General features: G+C 39.5%; 1 protein-coding gene across 5 annotated transcripts in view; it reads left to right on the top strand.

Annotated features, from left to right (window-relative positions):
* The window catches only part of RALYL (RALY RNA binding protein like), a 625,744-nt gene that overhangs the window by 171,019 nt on the left and 434,792 nt on the right, over positions 1-19,933 (top strand). The gene's annotated exons all lie outside the window — the stretch shown is intronic.

Raw genomic sequence — 19,933 nt, 5'->3', positions numbered from 1 at the left:
TTGGAAGCTGCCAGAGGAGTTGCTACAGCACTGCATTTTTGAGTGCTTAACAGTCTGCAACCTACCAGAATATTGTTGTTTGTTGAGCTCCTACTTCTTAAATGAGATTAGCTAGTTTTAACAACACAAAAATGGATTTAAGTGGCTTTGTTTGCTTAAAATCTTTGAAAATAGTTTCTTTGAAAATGCTACAAAATTGTAATGACTTTTTCCATTTTAAAATGCTGGTAAGGTTTTGAATAAAAGGATTAAGTTGACTCTCCTTTTTCAGGAGACATTTATAAAGGCTGAAAAACAAATACATTTGCACTGAATAGTTTTGCAGCTGAACTGATTTTGTTCTGCAATGAAATGTGGTCAGTACAATGAAAAACTTGTTTTGCATAGGCACTATACATACCAGTGCAGGCACCAAGCCTACACTAAGAAATGTGGGCCTACCAGTTTGCTAAGCCCCTTTAATTTAAGTCAGGGCTCATTGCTGGGTTTCCCATGTGGTTCTTAATGCAGGATTAAGGCCTCACTTAATACTGTAGAGACAATGTCTCCTGAATGCCAGCCTATGAAAAGACCAGTTGTAAAGAGCTTCCACTGCACCCTCTTAGGAAAGTACAGTGGCTCCAGCTGCCCCCTCCTCCTTAAGAACATAAGAACAGCCCTACTGGGTCAGACCAAAGGTCCATCTAGCCCACTATCCTGTCTTTCGATAGTGGCCAGTGCCAGGTGCCCCAGAAGGAATGAACAGAAAAGGTAATCATTAAGTGATCCATCCCCAGTTGCTCATTCCCAGCGTCTGGCAAACAGAGGCTAGGGACTCCATTCCTGCCCATCCTGGCTAATAGCCATTGATGGACCGACCTCCATGAATTTGTCTAGTTTCTTTTTGAACCCTGTTATGGTCTTGGCCTTCACAACATCCTCTGGCAAGTAGTTCCACAGGTTGACTGTGTGTTGTGTGGAAAAAATACTTCCTTTTATTTGTTTTAAACCTGCTGCCCATTAATTTCATTTGGTGACCCCCAGTTCTTGTGCTATGAGAAGTAGTAAACAACACTTCCTTATCTAATTTCTCTACACCAGTCATGATTTTATAGACCTCAATCATATCTCGCCTTAGCCGTCTCTTTTCCAAGCTAAAAAGTGCCAGCCTTATTAATCTCTGCTCATACGGAAGCCATTTCATACCTCTAATAATTGTTGTTGCCCTTTTCTGAACCTTTTCCAATTCCAGTATGGCTTTTTTGAGATGGGGCGACCACATCTGCACACAGTCTTCAATATGTGGGCAAACCATGGATTCATATAGAGGCAACATGATATTTTCTGTCCTATTATCTATCCCTTTCTTAATTATTCCCAGCATTCTGTTTGCTTTTTTGACTGCTGCTGCACATGGCGTGGATGATTTCAGAGAACTATCCACAATGACTCCAAGATCTCTTTCTTGAGTGGTAAGAGCTAATTTAGACCCCATCATTTTATATGTATACTTGGGATTATGCTTTCCAATGTGCATTACTTTGCATTTATCAACATTAAATTTCATCTGCCATTTTGTTGCCCAGTCACCCAGTTTTGAGAGATCCTTTTGTAGCTCTTCGCAGTCAGCCTGGGTATTAACTATCTTTAGTAATTTTGTATCATCTGCACATTTTGCCACCTCACAGTTTACCCCTTTTTTCAGATCATTTATGAATATGTTGAATAGGACTGGTCCCAGAACGGATCCCTGGGGGACACCACTATTTACCTCTCTCCATCCTGAAAACTGACCATTCATACTTACCTTTTGTTTCCTATCTTTTAACCAGTTACCAGTCCATGAGAGCACCTTCCTTCCGTCTTATCCCGTGGCTGCTTACTTTAGGTAAGAGCCTTTGGTGAGGGACCTTGTCAAAGGCTTTCTGAAAATCTAAATACACTATATCCTCTGGATCCCCTTGGTCTACATGCTTGTTGACCCCCTCAAAGAATTCTAGTAGATTATGAGGCATGATTTCCCTTCACTAAAACCATGTATACTCTTCCCCAACAAATTATGTTCATCTATAAGTTTGACAATATTGTTCTTTATCATAGTTTCAACCACTTTGCCCGGTAATAAAGTCAGGCTTAAGGGCCTGTAATTGCCGGGATCACCTCTGGAGCCCTTTTTAAAAATTGGCGTCACATTAGCTATCCTCCATTCATCTGGTACAGAAGCTGATTTAAATGATAGGTTACAGACTACAGTTAGTAGTTCTGCAATTTCACATTTGAGTTCCTTCAGAACTCTTGGGTGAATACCATCTTGTCCTGGTGACTTATTGTTGTTTAATTTATCAATTTGTTCCAAAACCTCGTCTAATGATACCTTAACCTGGGACAGTTCCTCAGATCTGTCACCTAAAAAGAATGGCTCAGGTTTGGGAATCTCCCTCACATCCTCAGCCATGAAGACCGATGCAAAGAATTCATTTAGTTTCTCCGCAATAGCCTTATAGTCCTTCAGTGCTCCTTTAGCACCTCGATTGTCCAGTGGCCCCACTGGTTGTTTAGCAGGCTTCCTGCTTCTGATGTACTTAAAAAATAAGTTTGCTATTACCTTTTGAGTCTTTGGCTAACTGTTCCTCAAATTCTTTTTTGGCTTTCCTAATTGTATTTTTACACTTCATTTGCCAGTGTTTATGCTCCTTTCTATTTTCCTCACTAGGATTTAACTTCTACTTTTTAAAGGATGCCTTTTGGCCTCTCACTGCTTCTTTTACTTTGTTGTTTAGCCACAGTGGCTCTTTTTTGGTTCTCTTACTATGTTTTTTAAATTGGGGTATACATTTAAGTTGAGTCTCTATTATGGTGTCTTTAAAAAGTTTCCATGCAGCTTGCAGAGATTTCACTTTTGGCACTATACCCTTAAATTTTTTTTTAATAACTAACCTCCTCATTTTTGTGTAGTTCCCCTTTCTGAAATTAAATGGCACAGTGTTGGGCCGCTGTGGTGTTTTTCCTGCCACAGGGATATTTAAATTTAATTATATTATGGTCACTGTTACCAAGAGGTCCAGCTATATTCACCTCTTGGACCAGATCCTGTGCTCCACTTAGGACTAAATCAGGAATTGCCTTTCCTCTGGTGGGTTCCAGGACCAGCTGCTCCAAGAAGCAGTCATTTAAAGTGAAAAGAAACTTTTTCTCTGTATCCCGTCCTGAGGTGACATATACACAGTCAATACTGTATAGCGATAATTGAAATCCCCCATTATTATTATTGAGTTCTTTATTTTAATAGCCTCTCTAATCTCCCTGAGCATTTCACAGTCACTATCACCATCCTGGTCAGGTAGTTGGTAATAGATCTTTACCACTATATTCTTATTATTAGAGCACAGAACTTCTATCCATAGAGATTCTATGGTACAGTTTGATTCATTTACGATTTTTACTTCATTTGATTCTACGCTTTCTTTCACATATAATGCCACTCCCCCACCAGCACGACCTGTTCTGTCCTTCCGATATATTTTCTACCCTGGTATTACTGTATCCCATTGATTATCCTCATTCCACCAAGTTTCTGTGATGTCTATTATATCCATATCCTCATTTAATACGAGGCACTCTAGTTCACCCATTTTATTATTTAGACTTCTAGCATTGGTATATAAGCACTTAAAAAACTTGTCTCCTTTTAGCTGTCTGCCATTACACGATGTAATTGAATGGGACTCTTTTTTATTTGACTGTTTCTGATCAGACCCTGTTTGTATTTTATCATTTTCCATCCTCTTGTCCTCACTAGGACATAGAGATTCTCTATTAATAGATCCTCCCTTAAGAGATGTCCAAACCATGCTCTCCTCCGCACCTGTTGGCTTTCCCCCAGCCCTTAGTTTAAAAACTGCTCTACAACATTTTTAATGTTAAGTGCCGGCAGCCTTGTTCCATTTTGATTTAGGTGGAGCCCATCCTACCTGGTCCATCTTTCCCAAAAGTTTCCCCAGTTCCTAATAAATCTAAACCCCTCCTCCCTACACCATTGTCTCATCCACGCATTGAGACTCTGCAATTCTGCCTGTCTAACTGGCCTTGTGCGTGGAACTGAGAGCATTTCAGAGAATGCTACCATTGAGGTCCTGGACTTCAATCTCTTACCTAGCAGCCTAAATTTGACCTCCAGGACCTCTCTCCTATCCTTCCTTATGTCATTGGTACCTACATGTACCACAAACCACTGGCTCCTCCCGAGCACTACACAAAAGTCTATCTAGATGTCTTGAGGGATCCACAATCTTCACACCAGGCACCTTCCCCTCTCTCTTTCCTCCCTTCGTAAACAAACAAAGATTCCTTTGGAGGCCTCTGCTTATTGACGGGAGAATGAGGAAAAGGAGAGGACAACACAACTGCTACATTATTGAAGCTCATTCAGCTCAACAGAGTATCTGAAACAGTGGATCAAGAATCTAGAGCACACCACAGAAACTGGCGCTTAAGATGTCTGATTCAAGGATAACGCCATTTGAATCAGTGGAAGTTACATCAACGTACAATCTGTATAAATAGGATCCAAATCAGTTTCTTACCTCTCATAACATTAATCCAAGCTAAGGGGAAAATCCCTTTTTAACACTGTGTATGCAACTCCTACAGATATCCGTGGGAACTGTATGCATGGTACACTTGCAGGTTTTAGTGGTTTGCTTAGAATTTTCTCTGTGTAATCGTATAACCTTCTTTACCCTCTATTTTGAGTCATTTAGGTATGGGAATGGGTCCTTTCATATACTGTAATTGAATGTAAATGTTAATTTTTTTTTCATTTCCTTAAGTGTGTGATTGACACAAGTTTAATATCTTGTGCAATAACGATAGTTTCCTATATTAGAAAAAAATTCTTCTACTTTCTGTTTAAAATGAGCTAATGGATGCTCCCCTCCTTGCTTAAACACAAGCACAAATCTCTCACTGCTCAATATCACTTCTCAGAACTCTCTGTAACTTTCCCTGATGGAAAGTCCCCATTGCCCAAGACTAATGAGCATGGATAGGGATCTGACGCTTTATTTGTACCATTTACTTTTATAGTTGTTGTTGGCGGGGGAAGGGGGAAGGGTTTTTTTCGCCAGATTATTTATCCTGCAAGTATTTCTCTACTCAGCTGTTACTCAATTTGAACCCAATAACTTTTTTGCCCTAGCAAAGGTGATCCAGCAAAGGCCCAAGTCTTGCAAGTGATTGCACACAGGGAGGCCCTTGTGCCATGCAGACTCTTTTGTAGGATTGGAAGTAAGTTTTTCATTGTGATAAGAAATAATGAGGAAGTTTCTGCCTTGTGCCAGAGCTGTGTCAGGGAACCACTTTTGGCTCTCTTATTCTCAGGGCCAGCATCACCCCGGATGCCCCTGAGAACTGACTGACAGCAGCTAAATTCTAAGGTCTAAGTTCTGCCACTGGCTTAGTGACCTTCATGGACCATATGCCTTTGCCTCTGCCATGCACCTTCCCTGTTCTGACACCCAAAAAGGTAGGTATGCACATGAAGGGAAGGGGTAATAAGAACAAGGCCCAGATCCAGAAGGAAGCTTCTCTATTCTGCGTAATTCTGTACTGGTGATCTGTAGCCAGTTTCTGGCCTCACAAAGGAGTAAGAATCGGGCCCAATGCATTCATTTACTCCTCTGAAGGACACTTTTCTTAGCCGCATGAAATTCTCCATCCCCATTCAAAGGACTAAGTCTTGTTTGAAGAGTCAGGGTGCCTATTACTACACCTCTTTATTAGACACAATTTACCTTCTCCACCCTGTGGGGGCAGTTGGCTTGTCACTATGTAGGGAGCTGAGTCAAGCATTGCCTACTTCCTGCCCCTTTTGGGACACTGTGAACACAGTTTTTACACTCCCATGAACAGAGAGTTAGCACTACTGCTTGGCTCTTACACCCAACAGGTGGGAGGCATGGGGGCTGGGGAAACTGCTTATATGTGCTTCCCCTGTCATTGGACAGCTCTGCTATCGGCACAATTAAGCCCAGTACATATGATAACAAATGAACATGAGGTATGTGTACTGTTGCATGCCTCTAGCAGTGTTTGTTTATTTGATTTATTTACTGCTCTGCTGGAAGAAATTTGCTACCGTTTAATGTGAATCGAGAACAATGACATGTCAGGTGTAAAGGCTGCAGCCTTGGAGAAAGCATTAGCAGACTCAGCCTTGCTACATGACAAGAAAGTTTCTAAAATTCTTCTGATGTCTGAGACCTAAGCTTCCTCTTGGGGCTTAGCTGTAATGCAGTTTTATGGACTGTCAGTATGAAGGGAATATTTACATATTTTTATCGTACCCAACAGCTAGTAATTGGTTTTTTTATCATTTGTGTTTTCTGTCTAGTTGAATTATAGTGTATCATGTTGTTCATAAGAAACTACAGCATTGTCATGTTAAAAAATAGACATCAGTGTTACCCAAAAGTGACTTATTTACTTTTCAGTAGTTTCTTTTGATAGAACTATGGAATTAATTAATGGCATTCAAACCACACATCTTAGTAAAAGATGGTGTTTTGCATTTGAAACAAAATAAGTCAGATTTTCCTTTTTAAATTAGCGTGTATGGTGCATTAACGTGTGTGTGTGTATGTACGCGTGCATGTGTGTATTTTTGGGTCTGTTTTTTTGTTCTGTTTGTACAGCATCTAATACAATGGGATCCTGGTTTATGACCAGGGCTCCTAGGCTCTACAATAATACAAATGTATGAATAATACATAAGGTATGAATGTGCTGTATAACGCATAACCATGTTCCAATGGCTAATACCCTCACTGTAAAAATTTGCACCTTATTTCCAGTATAAATTTGTCTAGCTTCCACTTCTGGCCATTGGCTCATGTTATATCTTTCTCTTCTTAAAGAACCCATTGTTAAATACTTGTTCCCCCATATGTACTTATAGATTATAATCAAGTCACCCCTTAACCTTCTATTTGTTAAGATAAATAGTTTGAGCTCCTGGAGTCTGTCACTATAAGGCAGGTTTTCTAATCCTTTGATCATTCTCTTGGCTCTTCTCTGAAACTTCTCCAATTTATCTATATCCTTCTTGAATTGTGGGACCAGAACTGGACACAGTATTCCAGTGGCACTGGCATCTGTGCCAAATACAGAGGTAAATTAACCACTCGACTCCTACTTAAGATTCCCCTGTTTGTGCATCCAAGGATCGCATTAGCTATTTTGGCCACAGTGTTGTACTGGGAGCTCATGTTCAGCTGATTATCCACCATGATACTCAAATATTTTTCAAAGTCACTGCTTCCCAGGATACAGTCACCATCCTGTAAGTATGGCCTACATACTTAGTTCCTAGAAGTATACATTCACATTTAATACATATTGTTTGCTTGCACCCAGCACACCAACGGATCAATATCACTCTGTCAGTGTCCTGTCCTCTTCATTATTTTCCACTCCCTTAATTTTTTGTCATCTGCAAGCTTCATCACTGATGATTTTATGTTTTCTTCCAGGTCATTGATAAAAATGTTAGATAGCTAAGGGCCAAAAACCTGTCCCTGCAGGAACAGAAACACACCTCTTTATTTATGATTCCTCATTTAGAATTACATTTTGAGAACTTTGATAGTCAACTTTAATGAATTTAATCTGCCCCAGTTAATTTTATATCTTTCTAGTTTTTTTAATCAAATGCCATGTGGTACCAAGTGAAATGCCTTGCAAAGTCTAAGTATATTAAATCAACACTATTACCTGTATCAACCAATCTTATAATCTCATCAAAAAAGATATCAAGTTAGTTTGGTAGGATCTACTTTCCATGAACTCATGTTGATTGGCATTAATTATATTACCCTCCTTTAATTATTTATTAATTCAATCCCATATCAGCCGCTCCATTATCTTACTTGGGAAGAATGTCAGACTGATAATTTCCCTGGCCATCCCCTGGACCCTTTTACATATTAGTTCAATATTAACTTTCTTCCAGTCTTCTGGAACTTCCCCAATGGTCCAAAACTTATTGTAAATCACCATTAATGGTCTAGCAAGCTCCACAGCCAGGTCGCTTAAAACATTTGAAAGCAAATTATCCAGATTTCCTGATTTAAAAATGTCTAACATTAGTAGCTGCTGTTTAACATCCTCCAGAGATACTAGTGGAATGGAAAGAGTATTATCCTTTGACGTGACTACACATTTTGTTTTCTTCTCCAAACACAGAACCCCAAAACGTATTGAACACTTTTGTTTTCTGCATTAATAATTGTGCCATTTCCATCTAGTAGTGGACCAATAGATTGTTAGGATATTTTTTATTCCTAGTATACTTAAACTCCTTCTTGTTGTTTTTAAGTTTGCTGACCTTAGATTTTTTTCTTGTGTTCCTTTGCTTCACTTATCAATTTCCTACAGTGTCTAGATACTGATTTATATTTATTTCTATCAATGTTCTCATTATTCCAGTTTTCTTTATATATTTATTTCTTTATTGTTGAAAATATTAAAAACATTTGAAATCATTAATACTAAAATCACCAAACACCAATTTAACCATAAATTTCTTTTTTAAACACAAAGGCCAAATGGTACTTCATGCATTTGCTCTAGACATGTCTAAAAAGCCTAACTAATAAGCAGTTTACTACACCCAAATAGTAACAAAACATTTAGAAGCATTTGATGAAGATACTTACAAATGGGCTAAAACCATGGGCGACCCATACTGGTCAGCTCCAGCATGGTCAGGCAGGTGTTTGCAATAGACTCTTAAGAGTTTACTTTTTATGCTTTTTAGCAAACAATTGTCATTGCCAATTATTGACTTCAACTAAAAAACAATTTGAGACAGTTCACCGTATTTTTTAGTTTTAATCCAGATAAGATTTATAATCTCGTTTCCCCTCTTCCTTCTTGCTGTTCAACAGTTTTCACATTGCACCTGGGTTCTCATAGGCTTTAACACTGGTGTGTGGGTTGAGGAAGGGCTATGTTGGCTCATTTTAAGACAGATTTTCTTTGTTTGATTTAAAACCATCTGCAATCACCCCTATGGGTCAGAGGCCCTTTTAGAAACTTCCCCTTATCTCATTAGTTCTTCTTTGAACAGACATCCTCCCCACTTCATTCCTTTTGGTCTTATAACTCATTATTTCCTTCTACTTGCTAGTCAGGGCCTTTCTTTACAACACATATCTATTTCTTAACCAAATTTAAGCTAAATTTATTTTTTTAATTTTATACATATATATTATTTTTATAGCTTTCTATAAATTTCAGAATAGTTCATGACTATTATGTCTATACAGCCATGGAATTGTAGTATATGACAGAGGTTTGACTTGTATTCAGAAAGTAATACTGAGCCCAAAAAGCTGTGATGAACAAGGATTTCATCCAATGATTCACTTTACTTTCAAAAATACACTGTAGTCACTATAAGGCAAGTTCCACTCTGAATTATTGGTTAAGTTCCCCCAGGATCCATCTCACAATATTACTTGGTGGTTGTAATTAGAGTGGTGGTGGGGATGAGGGGGCAGGGTGATAGACTGTCATGGGTGAAACCAATTTTTTTTTAAATGTTGAATTTTTGTAATAAAATAATATTGCAAACATGAAACTTCACAGGACACCTCTGAGGCAGGCAGCTTCAATAATCATATAGCCATTTTACAGGATAAACTCTGGTGCTGAGAAGTGTAGTAATCTTCCTGCAGCTCAGACAGTGTCAGAGCCTAAAGTAGAACTCTCCCATCCTAACCACTATTCGCCTGCCTATCCACCAATTTTGGTCTGCTGATATTGGCACCTATTACGATTCAGGGGATATACCTGCCCTCTGTTCATATTTGAAACCTGGGAGGCATATAAGACTGTACACTGCTCCTGGGATCCCAGTAAGTAACAGTAACTGAGAAGGAAGGGTGTGTGTGTGTGTGTGTTCTGAGGAAATTGTTTCCTTTCACATATGACATTACTTTGTAACTTCCAGACTATAATGTACTCTACATTAGGGCTACACTAAAAGACCTCTACCTCTATGAAATTGAAATAGAGCCATAGGCAGTGTGCCCGCTTATATAGTGCTATTTCATTACACTCCTGTTGTATAGACTGCACTATTTTCCCCTTAATTTCTGTGTACAAATCAAAATACTTGGGCTTAATATATAAAGCCTGGTGTGGTTTGGGTCATTGCTATGTTAGTCACACCTTTTTTCATGTGAAAGTTCAGAAATTGAGATCAGATGGGAAATTGAATTAATAATCCCTAGATGTATACATCATGGGGCTGGTTGTTTGGTCAGTCCAATTGGGAGACTCTTGATACTGGAATTTATTTTCCCCAGGGGTACAAGAGGATTTATTTATTTATGTATTGATAGGTATTTTCATGTTTATCACTGAGTAATACCTGTTGACCTTTAAAGCATGTTAAAAAGCCTGTATGCCCAGGCTTTTGCTGAATTGGGAAGATTGAGAGGGATTTGCCTTTTCTGATGCAGAGAATTTCATTTTGCCATGTTTGATGCTTCAATGTCGATCTTAATAAAATCTTATCTAATGTACATGCAGCAGTGGTGCTGATAGATGAATTTTTACTTTAGAAATAGTAAAAAGTGCCAATGGAAGCCAACACCTTTGTTAGGTACCTCTCATTTTTCATCTTGCAACTAATAGCAATGAAAGATTTCCCACTTTTGCAAACTACCACTTAGCCTTAAATACGCAGATTCTCTCTAAAAATGTTGACATTTTGTATAGATTAAACTGGAAAGAAAAAATAGTTTCATGATCATTGTGAAATGCCTCAGGCTCAGTATGGAAAAGTTCTTAAGCATGTGCTTAATATGACAAAAATGAGTAGGTTTTATTGACTTCTCTTGGACTGTTCATGTCCTTAAATGTAAGGACTTAGACTCCAATTCAGCAAGGTGCCTATTGTCCTATAACCAAGGAAGACAGAAAAACAGACAATTTCATAGGGATCTCACTAGGCTGATCTAACTTACCTTGGAAACATTTGTTTATTAGAGCAATGGATTATACAGAAAAACTGAAGATTAGCAAGAAGCTACATTTGTTGGAAGAAATAGTAATGCCCCATCATGGATCAAATTCACAAATACAAAAATCTCAGGTTTTTATTATGTAGTTTATAACTACTTGGCAAGGTGAGGCACTTGTATGTAATATTACTTGCTCCCTCCCCTTCCCCCTTCATATAAGGGGTAATCACTCAAGCTATATTTAAATTTTCAATCTGATCCATTACCCTGTTTCAGAAAACATGTTCAGGAATTTTCAATAGGAGGCAATTTGCAATTGCATTGTCAAACTCCCCCCACCCATCAGCTCAGTGTTCTCCTTTTTGCTTTTCTCCTGTTTTTCTCCCTTTTTCATTTCCTCTTGCTGTTGCAAGGATGTGCAATGGCAATGACACAAGAACTGGTATCCTTTAGTTATGAGCAAGATGACTTGCCTGAGCAAGGACTGTAGAATGTTGTAGCTAAAAAGTTCTGTATGGATCTGACTGCAGATGTTTGCCAGAAACAAATTATGTACAAAAAAGCCCAATACTAACTGAAGGTGGTTGAAATTTCAAAATCTGGTTTAATCTCAAATTGGAATGAAAAGTCAAAATTGTGGAATTTTTTATGAAACTAAATATTTTGAAAAGATTTCATTTCAGTAAGATCAAAATGTTTCATTTTGAGTATTATATTAATATAAAAGTCAAAGGAAAACTTTTGATTATTTCCCATTAAAATTTTGATAAAATCACTGTTCCCACAATATTTACATTTTGTTAATCAGCATTTTCCAGCAGAAAAATGTTCTGTCAGAATTTTTGATCAGCTCTAGTATTAACTCTCATTTTTTTCTTCTAAGAATTTCAGACCTTTATATATTATTAAATTAATCAAAAGCAGTAATCACATGTGTGTGTGTGTGTGTGTGAGAGAGAGAGAGAGAGAGAGAGAGAGAGAGAGGTCCTCTCTGTGTAGTAAGGCTAAAATACAAATACAGAGTAGCAAATCCATGTCCTCCACTGCTGCAAAAGATCTCTGCATAATTGAATTGGTCACCCATTGTATGAATGATGGGGGCAGAACTGGATGCTGAAGAGCCTGCCTTCTGTGCAGAAGCATGCACCAGGCAAGAGCAACACAGAAGCTTAGAAATGTAGGGCAGGAAAGGACCCTAAGAGAATATCAAATCCAGCCCCATGAGCTGCGGCGGGACCAAATGAACAGGTATTTGTCCAACCTGTTCTTAAAAACCTCCACTCATGGGAATTCCACAACTGCCCTTAGAAGTCTCTTCCAGAATTTATTAATAAAATCTAACCTAAATCTCTTTTACTGCAGATTAAGCCCATTACTTTTTGTGCTACCTTCAGTGGAAATGGAGAACTGATCACAGTCTTCTTTATAACAGCCCTTAATATATTTGGAGATTCCGTCATCTTTTCTGAAGTCTAAACATGCCTAGTGTGTAACCTCTCATCTCTTACATACAGCATTCATGTTAGTACATCCTAGAATATTAGCCTTTTTTTTTTTTTGGAACTGCATCGTCACACTGTTGGCTTATACTCAATTTGTGATCTAGTATAACCCCCAGATCCTTTACAGCGGTACTTCTGCCTAGCCAGTTATTCCCCCATTTTGTATAACTCCCAGATCCTTTACAGCAGTAGTACTACCTAGCCAGTTATTTCCCCCATTTTGTATTTGTGTATTTGAATTTTCCTTCATAAATTTAGTAATTTGCTTTAAAGAATTTCAGTCTGAACATGTCTGGTTGCATGTAGCTCCTCTTCCCAAAGGCATATTGGGCTGCATTAGTAGGAGCATTGTCAGCAGACTGAGGGACGTGATTATTTCCTTCTATTTGGCACTGGTGAGGCTACATCTGGAGTATTGCGTCCAGTTTTGGGCCCCCCGCTACAGAAAGGATGTGGGCAAATTGGAGAGAGTCCAGCGGAGGCAATGAAAATGATCAGGGGCTGGGGCACTTGACTTATGAGGAGAGGCTGAGGAACTGGGCCTGTTTAGTCTAGAAAAGAGATAAGTGAGGGGGGATTTGATAGCAGCCTTCAACTACCTGAAGGGGGGTTCCAAAAAGGATGGAGCTCGGCTATTCTCAGCGGTGGCAGATGATAGAACAAGGAGCAATGGTCTCAAGTTGCAGTGGGGGAGGTCTAGGTCGGATATTAAGAAACACTATTTCACTAGGAGGGTGGTGAAGCACTGGAATGGGTTACCTAGGGAGGTGGTGAAATCTCCATCCTTAGAGGTTTTTAAGGCCGGACTTGACAAAGCCCTGGCTGGGATGATTTAGTTGGTGTTGGTCCTGCTTTGAACAGAGGGTTGGACTAGATGACCTCCTGAGGTCTCTTCCAACCCTCGTCTTCTATGATTCTGTGACCCAAGCTAGAACAGTGCTGTGGCAAATGCAAATATCTAGGCTGATTAGTGCAAGTCAAAAGAATTATTTGGACTACTTGTACACATTATTATAAGTTAACTGTAACCATGCACAAAAAAGGTCTGGGTACTATTGTTGATGTTTCAATGACAAACTCTGCTGAATGCATAGTGATTGACAACAAAAGCAAATGAAATATTAAAATGCATAAAAATGGGGTCGAAAATACTGAAATTAATATAAGGATATTTATATCACCTCGTGGAATGCCCTCATTTATACTATCATGCTCAGGTTATGTCATCCTGTCTCAGAAAGATATAGCAGAAATGGATTGGGTCCCGAGATGAGCTATGGAAATTACTAGAAGCATGGAAAGAGATGGAAAAGTCTGGGACTGTTGTTTTTTCAGAGAAGATAGATAGGAGAAGTGATAGAGAGCTAGAAAATAACTAGCACAACAAAGATAAATCAAGTCTTCTTATTTACCATCTGTCATAATAAGGGGAGATTCACATTCATCTTTAATTGAAAGACAGTGAATTAAGGACTCATAAAAGGAATTACTGGTTTACATTGTACAAAATTAAGCTGTGTAATTCACTGTCACAAGAGTGCATTCAATTCAGGAGCCTATTAAGGATTTAAAATAAATCAATTAGTAAAAAAAAAGTAGATGCTATATAGAGATATTGAAAATATCCATAATTAGAATAGATAACATTTATTGAGAAGGGATGTTCAGACTACGAGCCTGCCACTAACCCATCAGGATTAAGATGGTTAGTTCGTAATCGTCCACTGTAAGGCGTTTTGCGCCTGCTTCTGAAGCATCTGGTACCAACCCCACTCAGATACAGGAGATTGGAATAGGTGAACCAGTGGTCCAATCCAATACAGCAATTTCTGTCTGAGTATGACTACACAGCCCGTGGCAGCCCCTGGCAGCAAACCCTTGAGCCTTAGTTGACAGACTTGGGCTCACACTACCAAACTAAAATAGTGACGTGGACAGCACTTTTGAGTTGTAGCCCAGGCTCCCTAGTCTTCAGAGCCTGAGCTACAGCCCAAGCGTCCACATCTAATCGCCTTTTATGATGAGATTACTGGTTCTGTGGATGAAGGGAAAGCAGTGGATGTATTGTTTCTTGACTTTAGCAAAGCTTTTGACACGGTCTCCCACAGTATTCTTGTCAGCAAGTTAAGGAAGTATGGGCTGGATAAATGCACTACAAGGTGGGTAGAAAGCTGGCTAGATTGTCGGGCTCAACGGGTAGTGATCAATGGCTCCATATCTAGTTGGCAGCCGGTATCAAGTGGAGTACCCCAGGGGCCGGTCCTGGGGCCGGTTTTGTTCAATATCTTCATAAATGATCTGGAGGATGGTGTGGATTGCACTCTCAGCAAATTTGCGGATGATACTAAACTGGGAGGAGTGGTAGATACGCTGGAGGGGAGGGATAGGATACAGAAAGACCTAGACAAATTGGAGGATTGGGCCAAAAGAAATCTGATGAGGTTCAATAAGGATAAGTGCAGGGTCCTGCACTTAGGACGGAAGAACCCAATGCACAGCTACAGACTAGGGACCGAATGGCTAGGCAGCAGTTCTGTGGAAAAGGACCTAGGGGTGACAGTGGACGAGAAGCTGGATATGAGTCAGCAGTGTGCCCTTGTTGCCAAGAAGGCCAATGGCATTTTGGGATGTATAAGTAGGGGCATAGCGAGCAGATCGAGGGACGTGATCGTCCCCCTCTATTCGACATTGGTGAGGCCTCATCTGGAGTACTGTGTCCAGTTTTGGGCCCCACACTTCAAGAAGGATGTGGATAAATTGGAGAGAGTCCAGCGAAGGGCAACAAAAATGATTAGGGGACTGGAACACATGAGTTATGAGGAGAGGCTGAGGGAGCTGGGATTGTTTAGCCTGCAGAAGAGAAGAATGAGGGGGGATTTGATAGCTACTTTCAACTACCTGAAAGGGGGTTCCAAAGAGGATGGCTCTAGACTGTTCTCAATGGTAGCAGATGACAGAACGAGGAGTAATGGTCTCAAGTTGCAGTGGGGGAGGTTTAGATTGGATATTAGGAAAAACTTTTTCACTAAGAGGGTGGTGAAACACTGGAATGCGTTACCTAGGGAGGTGGTAGAATCTCCTTCCTTAGAGGTTTTTAAGGTCAGGCTTGACAAAGCCCTGGCTGGGATGATTTAACTGGGAATTTGGTCCTGCTTCGAGCAGGGGGTTGGACTAGATGACCTTCTGGGGTCCCTTCCAACCCTGATATTCTATGATTCTATGATTCTATGATCTACACAGCTATTTTTAGCACAAGCCCACCAACCTGGGCTCAGAGGCTCGCTGTTGTGGGCTATGTAGACATGCCATATTAGGCCCTGCTAGAGCATTGCTTGATTTGTCTTACTTGAACTCAATGTATTGCTTTTCTTGGAAGATGCGGGAGGAGGGAACCAACCCTCCTTGCTTCACCTTTATTTTTGTGAGTTTTGATTAATCCACTAATATTTTCAGAGTTTGACTGTTATGTTAGTAAGCTTGTCCTGATAACAAACTAGTTGGTAATTTTGTTACTCTTTGACTTTATGTGCCCGCAAGGGCTGTGGGGGAGATACCAGCGAAAGGAGGACACTCAGGCCTAAGAATAGTAAACCATGCTTTATTGAAGGAAGGAAGAACTTACGCTCCAATCTGCGCGGGGAGCCCCTAAGATGCGCAGAGGGGCTGCAGAGGACTCTGGCCGTTCGGGGCAGCTCACCAGGCAGGACTCCGCCGGGGGAAGTCCTCTGCGGCGCTATATTCTCCGCGCTTATCTCGGGGTCACATGGGGTCAACAGGTGGTTACATTCTTATATATATAATTTATGCTTATTACATAAACTGACTTGTTTACAGGCAAAAATATGCTGAGCTGTGCTACAATGTCTTTTGGCAGGGTCTGTCGGACAAAGTTCATTGAAACTGCCTGCATCCTCCGCTTACACCCAGTCACATACTCAGTCTACCCCTTAACTCCTCTCCAATCTTCCGCAACCTTGCCCCTACACTTTAATATAGTACTGCATCAGTTTTGTTTTCCCCACCACCCTTTCCAAAGCCAGGAAACACTTTTCATTGAAAAGCAGCAATTCTATTTTACTGTATTTGTCATCATACCATGCCATCATTGTATTTGCCATCATGCCATCATTTGCCAGCAGGGTTCTCTTTTCCTTGCCTGGTCTTGTTTAAAATCTGTCTCTCATCTAAGCCACTGTTGCTGTAACTGATCATAATGGCATCAGCAGTAATTATTTTTTAATGTTTGTCCCCCCCACTATCTTTTTTTAATGTGTGTATGTTTGGGGTTTTTTCTGGGACAATCTTTCCAAATCAGAAAATAAAATCCATCTTCAATTGTACATAATGGTAGAACCTCTCACTTTCTAGATAATCTTTCAAAACAAGCTGAAAGATAACAGACTTATTTATTGAACTGTTGTTTCTTGTCACCTAAAACAAACGCCTCTTCATTATAGCTTTTTGACTTTCCTTCTTGTACCATGCCATTATAGAACATCACTTAAATGTTTCATTTAAGGCTTTAGAGAAAAACATAGATGAATGTGTTGGTAAGTGTAAAATAAAGGCTAGAAAAAGATTGTAAAGTAGTTTTCTGCTTGAATTCCCATTTTATGCCATATATACAAAATGAAAGAACAAAGAAAATATGGGATGAATAACATCATACTGAGTTATGCTGGTTGTTGTCATAGGTATAAGAGATTTCTCATGTGTAAATCCTCACAGAGATAGAGTTGTCTTCCCCATAAGTCAGAGAATAGTGTAAACTAACTATTCGGGGGGGAGGGGGGGAGTTATGCACATCTGGTCCACTTGTTTATTAAACAATATTATATAGAGAGGAAGCCAGCAGCTGTCAAGAGATTTTTTTCAATAAATCTGCCATATTGCTGGCTTTGAGTTTGTGCATAGTATTTTGGTGCCAAACATCCATAAACATATTTAATGGCCTGTCAGTGGAGTTTTAGGATGCTAGACTTCATGGAAAAAGGAAAATAGAGGCTACAAAATGTTACACAGCTACAGCACCCAATGCTTTTCATAATCTACACTGAGAATTGCAGCTATTAGTGACAGGCAGTATAGCCACAGCAGCCCTCTCATAGGCAGTTTGTCATAAAAATGACCTAAATATTGTCTGCTTCTCCAGACCTAGTAAATAAGAAATTTGTTTCTTCAGATATAGCTGTTTATGGGATAGGAAAACTTTGTCTTGTTAAAAATGGAAGTTCCTCATGCACCTAAAATCCTGCCCAGTTACAAGTGCCTCAGTTGTGTGAATGACCTCTTCAAAAGGCAGCAGCAGAAACTGTAAAGATTTTGCACCTTATGATGGTCTAGGGGGAAAATAACCCTCATGTATCAAAATAATACTAAATTTAACCCTCCCCAAAAGCCCTCAATTCCCAAAGCTGGGTATATATTGGGATCAGTTCCAGGGTGGGGAAGGGAACTCTTCTCAGTACCTATCATTTCAGCACAACATCCATGTTGTTTCATTTTTATGTAATTCGTTTTTATCATCTCAACTTCAAACTCTTGGCAATTCACAATTGCAAGAAAACAGTGTCTGCTACAAAGCTTCTAACAAGACACTTTAACTGAACAGTCCAACGTCCACTTCATCAACCTATCACTCATCATCTTCTCATAATCCACAAAACAGAAATTGGCTTTGCAGCATGCCAGTGAAGGTTAAGAAACAAAGGTTCTGGTGAACCAGGTGGGGAGCCAGTTAGAAAGTCAAGGGAACTCCATGGAGACTGCCCTGCCAGGAACACCTTCCCACTTTTAAGTTGAGGACATTTAGCTCTAGCACCTTTGTTATTTCAACTATGACAATATCACACAAATTGAGAGAGAAATCTCTTAAGTGACTGGATGCCAAAACAAATTAGGGCTTTGCAGATTAAAATGGACACTTCAAAGTCCACCTGAAATTTACTGGCAGCCAAGGCAGAGCATGGCACACTGGTGTGATATGCTCTCTGCACAGTGTACTGTTTAATGAGCAGGAAGCCATATTATGTACTAGTTTGAAAGAGAACTATGCTAAAGCACACTAGGGAATTTTTAATACACTTCAGCAAAGTCTACGTGGACCAATTAGTGCATAACTTGTCAGTGCGCTTCAGAAATCAAACTCCTGTTGTGCACGTTGCTGCACTAAGTAGAAAATTGAGTTGGGGCAGCACGTGTTAACTTGGCTCTCCACAGTGATTGAGTTGAGAGTAGGACTTCGTGGATACTCTATTCTTACTGATTTATCAGTGAGTCTGTCTTGTCCCTTATTTCTCTACTACCTAGTATATTTGTACAAGCCCTTTAAGTTATTCATTCTATCTCTGATTTTTTTCTGCCTTTATTTTCACATGCAAGTCTTAGGTGACTCGTTATTCTTATGGATTCCTCCCTCTTTCCTCCCTTCATTTCTGTTAAGGTACTTTTTATCTTCAGAGCTGTGAACAGCCCCCTGTGAAGCCGCATTAGTCACTTCTTGTGACTTGCATTTTTCTTGTTCAGTCGGACTGTAGTCTGTTATGCTTTAATTATGGTGTCCTTTTTAGGATTCCATGCCTTCCACACACCAGGATTTAACACTTCCTCCTATTTCACCACACTCTCTAGGTTTTTATATTCCCAAAATGTTCTTTGTTAACAAAATAATGCCCCTGTACTGCTGTTTTCTTTAACTCATTCCTTAAGAAGTTGAAATCAACTACACTAAATAGGATTAAAAAATTGAAAGGAATATCTGCTCCCTTACTTCTGGGCATGGGATAACTGTCTGGGATTAGAAACACACTTCTTTAATAGGTGAATGATTATGAAATTTTCTGATATGGATGCTTTAAATTAGCTTTGAAGCACCTAATACTAGCTACTGTGGAGGAGAGGATAACCAGACTTGATATACCATGGGTCAATCCACCATGACAATTTCTGTGTTTCTTCATGAATCTACCTCTGTTTTGCCTACATCATTGCACATCAGTGTACTATCAGTCTTTTCTTGTCTTTGTTTGCACTTGGCATGAAAGGATATCTGAGAAAATCACCTGCGTCAACTTGTCTTTAGTTTCCTAAACTGGTTGGTGGGTGGAATCATGCATAGGCTCGAATCTGTTTAACATAGGTTTGAAATGGAAGAGAAAATCAAGAAACATTAACACTGACAGTAAGTGGGTAACTTAATCATTCAATGTAATGATGAGGCATAGTGCAGTAGTCAGTACAATGCTCATTATCTGGTATAATGAGTGATTTGTATTCATTAGTATTTTCACATGTTCATATTCTAACATCTCCATGACTGGGAAAAGTTAGTGAACAAAATAAATAATTTTAAAAAAGAAAAGAAATTATTGGAAAAGCTATCCTGTCTGGGGGTAGGGAGAAATAATACCACTTTTAAAATAT

Source organism: Lepidochelys olivacea (genome assembly GCF_965140295.1).
Source record: "Lepidochelys olivacea isolate rLepOli2 genome assembly, chromosome: 2".
Lineage (NCBI taxonomy): Eukaryota > Metazoa > Chordata > Testudines > Cheloniidae > Lepidochelys > Lepidochelys olivacea.
The sequence above is the reverse complement of the archived record's forward strand: the minus strand, read 5'-3'. Positions and strand labels throughout refer to the sequence as shown.